General features: G+C 35.3%; 1 long non-coding RNA gene across 1 annotated transcript; it reads right to left on the reverse strand.

Annotated features, from left to right (window-relative positions):
* Positions 1 to 4,207: 4,207 nt before the first annotated feature.
* On the reverse strand, positions 4,208 to 5,398 carry LOC146477171 (uncharacterized). The gene is made up of 2 exons (XR_014865392.1): positions 5,287 to 5,398; positions 4,208 to 4,610 (listed from the first exon to the last, which is right to left on the reverse strand). It is a non-coding gene; the product is annotated as an uncharacterized LOC146477171 (long non-coding RNA).
* Between the last annotated feature and the right edge of the window lie 819 nt (positions 5,399 to 6,217).

The raw sequence follows: 6,217 nt of genomic DNA on the forward strand, positions 1-6,217 counted from the left end.
TATCTGGAATAACTCTAACATTAAAGTGAATGGAAAAACAGTTTATTATTAACCTTGGCATTGCAAAGGCGTTAGAAAACTGGTGGACCTCTTAGATAATCATTCAAACGAAAATATAATGTAAAGACTACTTTTATCGATTAGTATGGTTTAACTCATTCCTCAGCCCCATTCAGGACCAGACTTCTATTGACCGGACGGCAAAACTAGAACTTCAACCTCTACTGGCACGATAGACTCAAAAGCATCACAAACGCATTGCTCCATAAAATGTTTGTCAAAAACAAATTCGTACCCCCCAATACGCAGGAAGGAATGTTAAGGCAAGGCGTCAGAGCCTCGGAGCTCCCAAAACTTTACCGGTGCCCCTTTGACACGACTAAGGAAGTCAAACTAGCACTGTTTCAATTTCAGATAAATCATAACATCGTCTACACCAAGGATAAACTTATGAAAACTAAAATGTCTACCAGCAACACGTGCTACCTATGCAATCTTGACACACATACTTTACAGCTTATGCTTGTTGACTGTCCCTTTTGTCCAACATTTTTGGAGATCATTTCGCGCATGGTGGTTTATAATGAGAAATGTAAATCCAAATCTATCAAGCAAGTCAATCCTGTATGGTTATTTTCATTTTTGCAAGTTTAAAGATTTAACAAATTTCGATCTACCCGTTGCAAAATATTTTATATATAAGTGCTTCTTAAACGAGAAATTCTTAGAGTTCGAGCTCCATAAAATACAACTGCATGAGAAAGCCCTCACGGAACAATTTATAGCCACCAAAAACAACACTATCACTGCCTTTCATAACAAATGGCAACTGTTCATCGAAAAAAAACATTATTTCTGGCACAGTCTGACACGGCCGCACTTCTTTCACACCATCCCGTATTACTATCATTGTTGTTTCTACCTATTTACAATCAATTTCCAGCCTAGACTCAAATAAGCGTATTTTTCTTTCCTTTTTTTTGTAAGTATTGTTAACGATGTAGATATAGTTATTGTGTTTAGTATTGTGAGTATTGTAAGAAATGTTAGTAGCGTTCAGTATTGTGAATGTGCTCTCAGGTAAGGCAAATAAAAATTGTTACCATTGAAAAAAAAAAAAATAGTGAATGAGCACATTAAAAATATGACTTTCGACTTCATTTTTACACTAAACGAGAGATAATAGAAAGATTTACTTGCAGCCGAGATAGAAAAATGGGAGTAGTTATCGTTGCTGTGTGCGAGGCTGCTAAAGATGCACGATTTTCCCGTTTTTCCGGGGGCTGCATCGGGGGTGAATCCGTAAATTCAACTTTTCTACGTTTTAGAAAAACGAAAGAGCGGTGGAACTTTTAATTGGGATTTTAAAAAATAGTTCACCAAAGGAAACATTTAGGTGAAATAAAATGAAATCTGAAATTTCCTCTTTGTCGTGGGGTTTTAGATATTGACAGTCAGTAGCTCTTAAGACCGCAGGTATTTTTATTTCATCTTCATTTATGGAGAAATTAAGTGGCTCAGACTATTTATTGCCAGAAAGTCATTGAAAAAAGTAGCACACACCTGGTATTTGACTGGGGTTAACACCACTTAATAAGGATCATTCTTAGAAATGTGAAGGCTTGCTAACCGAACAAGAGCTTTAAAACAAAGCTCTAAAACAAATAGACAATAGAAAAAGCCCGGGCTCGGACGGCTTCACATGCGAGTTTTACAAATTCTTGTGGGACTACGTTACACAAAACGTTATCGCAAGTTTAAATTATGGCTTCGAAAAACGCCAATTATCAATATGTCAAAGAAGAGGTATCATAACACTGGTACCGAAAAAGGACAAACCGACTAAACCCATTGGTAATCTAAGGCCTATCCCACTTTTAAACCCAGGTTACAAAATTACCATAAAAAGCAATCACAAAAAGACTGGAAGCCGTCCTGCGGCTTGTAATAAGCGCTGATCAAACTGATTATATCAAATACTTTAGAGGAACTTAACTTAGAAAAATGCGACTGAATAAATTGAAATTCAGTTTAAAGAGCATCTGTTCATGATAAAGAAATCTCTTCCCGACTAGCTCCCACTTCCCTTAAAATTCTGTAAATTGGCGTTCTTATATTTCATACACACGTCTTTTTATTTGTTTTTTTTTTTTGTTTTTGTTTTTTTATTCTTTCCGTAACCGGAAGTTGCCAACGTCAAATGATACTGCGAGATTAACTGCGGTTTGCAAAATCAAAGTAATATCGCAAATCTTCCTTCTCTCAAGAAGTTTTCCAAACTAATGCGCTACGTACATGAAATGGAAATTTTAAAATTGAGATTTTCACACCAATTCATTGCAATAATTCAGCGGCCAAAACGGCGCGTAACAAGATAAAATCCACAAAAAATCCTTCAGGAACAACTCTTAATCTTTGGTTGCGTGAGCCCTCGTAAAATAAAGTTAACAAAAAACTAAAGTAAGACGATTAGCGAGATTTCTGACTCGTCACTAAACACTAATGATTCAAAACATCTCACTTATCGTCTTTATTTTAAATTTTTTGTTAACTTTATTTTTCCACCCTGATTATATCGAGGGGCTAACAAAATTCACAGGTAATATAAGCTAAATGGGGTGTCAGTAAAACGCGGGGTCGGGGTCGGGGTCATTTTTTTTTCCTTTTTTTTTTTCTTTATTTTTCCTTTTTTTTTTTCTTTTTTTTTTCTTTCTTTCTTTTTTTTTTTTTTTTTCAACATCACAGGTCATTTGTGGGTCAAATAAGGATTAAAGCCAATATAAAAAAGTTAAGTCTCTAAAGTTTACTAGCTTAGGATAGGTCATCAGTGACAACACTCGATACAGTTCCGTATTCTGGCGGACATTGGTTCCGTGAATTGACTACCTTTTATTCTTCCAAGAAAAGAAATAAGGCAAAAAATACAAGGTACGGGACAATATATTTCCTTGAACTGACAAATTCGTGAACTAGAATGTGCATGAACTTACTATGAACACCCCCGCCGCCTTCCTAATCGTGCTCGTTTATTTCCGAGAATGAAATAAACATGCGTTCGATTCCTTTGTAAAGCTCGGCATTTGAATAAAATGTAGAACATTTCTCTGGAAATCTTTCCGAAAAAGACGCATTGACTGACAAAAAAAAAACCTCAAAATACTGTAGAGACAATTGTTTTTCTTGAAATACTTGTGCTGTAAATAAGATAAAGAAAAATTCATAGTTTATACCGTCAATAAACTAGGGAAATTTCTACGAGAACTCTGAAATCTCATTGCCGACATCAAAACTGACATGTAAATAGGCCTTATCACGGTTTTCGACGCTATCTTGACGAGTAGGCAGACAGGCTTGAAATAACAGTGTTTGTATGGAAATCCGATGTCAAATAATTTTCATAAAACATCGCTGCTGAAAAATTCATGAATTGGAAACTTTTAGCACTAGGAAAAGGATTTTAGGAAAAAAAATTGGAGGGATGTAACTGTGCCAGAAAGCGTCCAGTCGTGTTTTGAACTTTCCATACCGTTGTCTGTAAAGCGAACCAGCCGTGAACTGCTACTAAAAATAGTTCGCAGGAAAAAATACAGGAAAATGTATGGAAAGTTCAAGAAAAACAATTGTCTCTCAAGTATTTTGAATCTTTTTTTTGTCGGTTAATGCGTCTTTTTCGGAAAGATTTCCAGAGAAATGTTCTACATTCCATTCAAATGCCGAGCTTTACAAAGGAATTCGAACGCATGTTTATTTCATTCTCGGAAATAATAGTCACGCGTGACATGGATTGACTGCAACAAACGAGCACGGATCATGGAAGGCGGCAGGGGTGTTCATGGTAAGTTCATGCACATTCTTGGTTAAGCATTTGTTAGTTCAAGGAAATATATTGTCCCGTACCTTGTATTTTTTGCCTCATTTCGTTTCTTTGAAGAATAAAAGGTAGTCAATTCACGGAACCAATGTCCGCCAGAATACGGAACTGCATCGAGTGTTAGTGTCACCGATGACCTATCCTAAGCTAGTAAGCTTTAGAGACTTAATTTTTTGATATTGGCTTTAATCCTTATTTGACCCACAAATGACCTGTGATGTTGAAAAAAAAAAAAAGAAAAAAAAAGGAAAAAAAATGACCCCGACCCCGACCCCGACCCCGACCCCGGCCCCGACCCCGCGTTTTACTGACACCCAGCTAAATGGCTGTGTTTTATTGGGACCGTCTGGGTAACTCGTATGTAATCATGGATACAGTTCCAGTCATTCCACAAGTCGTTTTATGATGATCTTGCTTAAAGAAGGATGAAAATTATCTTTATTTATTTATTTATTGATTTTATTTCGCTATTAAGTATAATTATGTTATTTATTTATTTTTACAATTTCAGTACTCAATTAAAATATGTCTCCTCGTCCTTCAGTTTCTTTCGTCGGCACATCAGTGCTCTCGGGTTCTTCAGTTCCTTTGGTGTCTCCAGATCCCTCGGGTTCTCCAGATCCCTCGGGTTCTTTAATTTCTTCGGGTTCTTCAGTTCTTTCGGGTTCTTTAGTTGCCTCAGGTTCTTTAGTTTTAGGTTCCTTGGCTCTCTCAAGCTCGTCAGTTGTCTCCGATTCGTCTGTTTCCTCTACTCAAAATAACGCAAAAGAAAAAAGGAATAAATAGATTTGAGTTATAATTACAAACGTCAGTGTTTTCATTATTAACAAGTACCCCGGAGTTTGGGCTTGAAGATAAGATTATAATGTTTTATGCCCAGTTTTTACCATTTTTAGTAAGCGCAGTATATACTTTAATATATTGGTCTACCCCAAAGGACAATGCAAAACACACACCCCCATGTAGAACGCAGATAAAAACACTTGAAATAACAACAATTCACGGTATTCACACGGGAAGTATTGAAACCCTGATAGAGATTATTTAATACATTACATTGTAAAAAAAAAAAAAAAAAAAAAAAAACAGAAAATAACTTAAGTTTCTATATCACCTCGAAATACCTCTTTTTAATTACAATAGTTAACCAAAATTGTGCTCGGAATGTTGCGTAGGACAGTCTTTCGTACAATACTCTACGTTTTAACACCGTTCATAGTATACCAACCACATGCAAACTAATTTCAAATGTGTAAATGCAGGTATGTGCTCTTTTGGTCAAAGTAGAAAAGAAATAAGTAGTCTATGATATATACCACTTCGATTATGATACTTATAAATTGAAATAAAGGAGATGGCAAGTTAAAGTAGTTATTTAAAACTCTAATTTATTATTATTTTTTTTTCTATCTTACCTTCCTGTGGGAGAGGAACACCTGAAATCTGCCCAAATAAGGCCACAAGACCCAAAAGAAGCAGAGGTTTGGAAATCATCTTCTGTAGCAGTCAGACCGTCTTACCAGTTAGAATTCTTTAAGCACAAATTAATTTGAGCATTCATTGAACGATTTATAGGCAGAGGTAGTTCATTAGGAATCCAAACCAAGATGCAATATTCAAATTACAATATCCGTTTAGCGATGCCACTTTAAAAAATAAAAGTTAAATCATATTAATATTAGAATATTACGTTTACAGGGTGTTAATGACGGCAGGATGACAGCAATACGTAATTCTTAGTTCTTGATATAAGTAGTTTATTTAGGTACCTATTTTTAACAAATTCATGACACTTTTCCCACAACAAATATTTTCTTTTAAATACGTCTTCACTTCCAAATTTTGTTTATTTTGCTCTCAAAGTTGCCACAGGACTACCTCCATTGAGGGGGCTAAGACCTATCCAGCTGTGAAGTACCCCCTCCCTCTATTTGTTTTTTCAGCGAAACTACTGTCACTTAAATCACTAGATTTCGACTGTTTTTTATTTGCCTTACACGACACGATATTTACAATACTGAACACTACTAACAATTCCTTTACAATACTCAGAATATAAAATAAAAGTTATAATGTACAACGGAAAAACCTATATCAAGCCCCTCCCTTTTACCCACACACACGCACACACACACTGGACAACCAGAATACTAACAAAAATAGAATGTAAAAATTTCATAATAAAGAACTTAAACATTTGTGATGGTAGTTTACATTTAGTTCAACGTTACTCTGAATTTTTATGTATTTTTTTGGTAAGCTTGTTGAGAAAAAAAGGTATTTGTTAAAAAAGCTAGACAAAGGGGTTCCCATTTACTATAAAGCTTTAAAACAAATTTTTTTTCA

Source organism: Pavona decussata, unplaced genomic scaffold (assembly GCF_977016875.1).
Source record: "Pavona decussata unplaced genomic scaffold, jaPavDecu1.1 SCAFFOLD_71, whole genome shotgun sequence".
Lineage (NCBI taxonomy): Eukaryota > Metazoa > Cnidaria > Anthozoa > Scleractinia > Agariciidae > Pavona > Pavona decussata.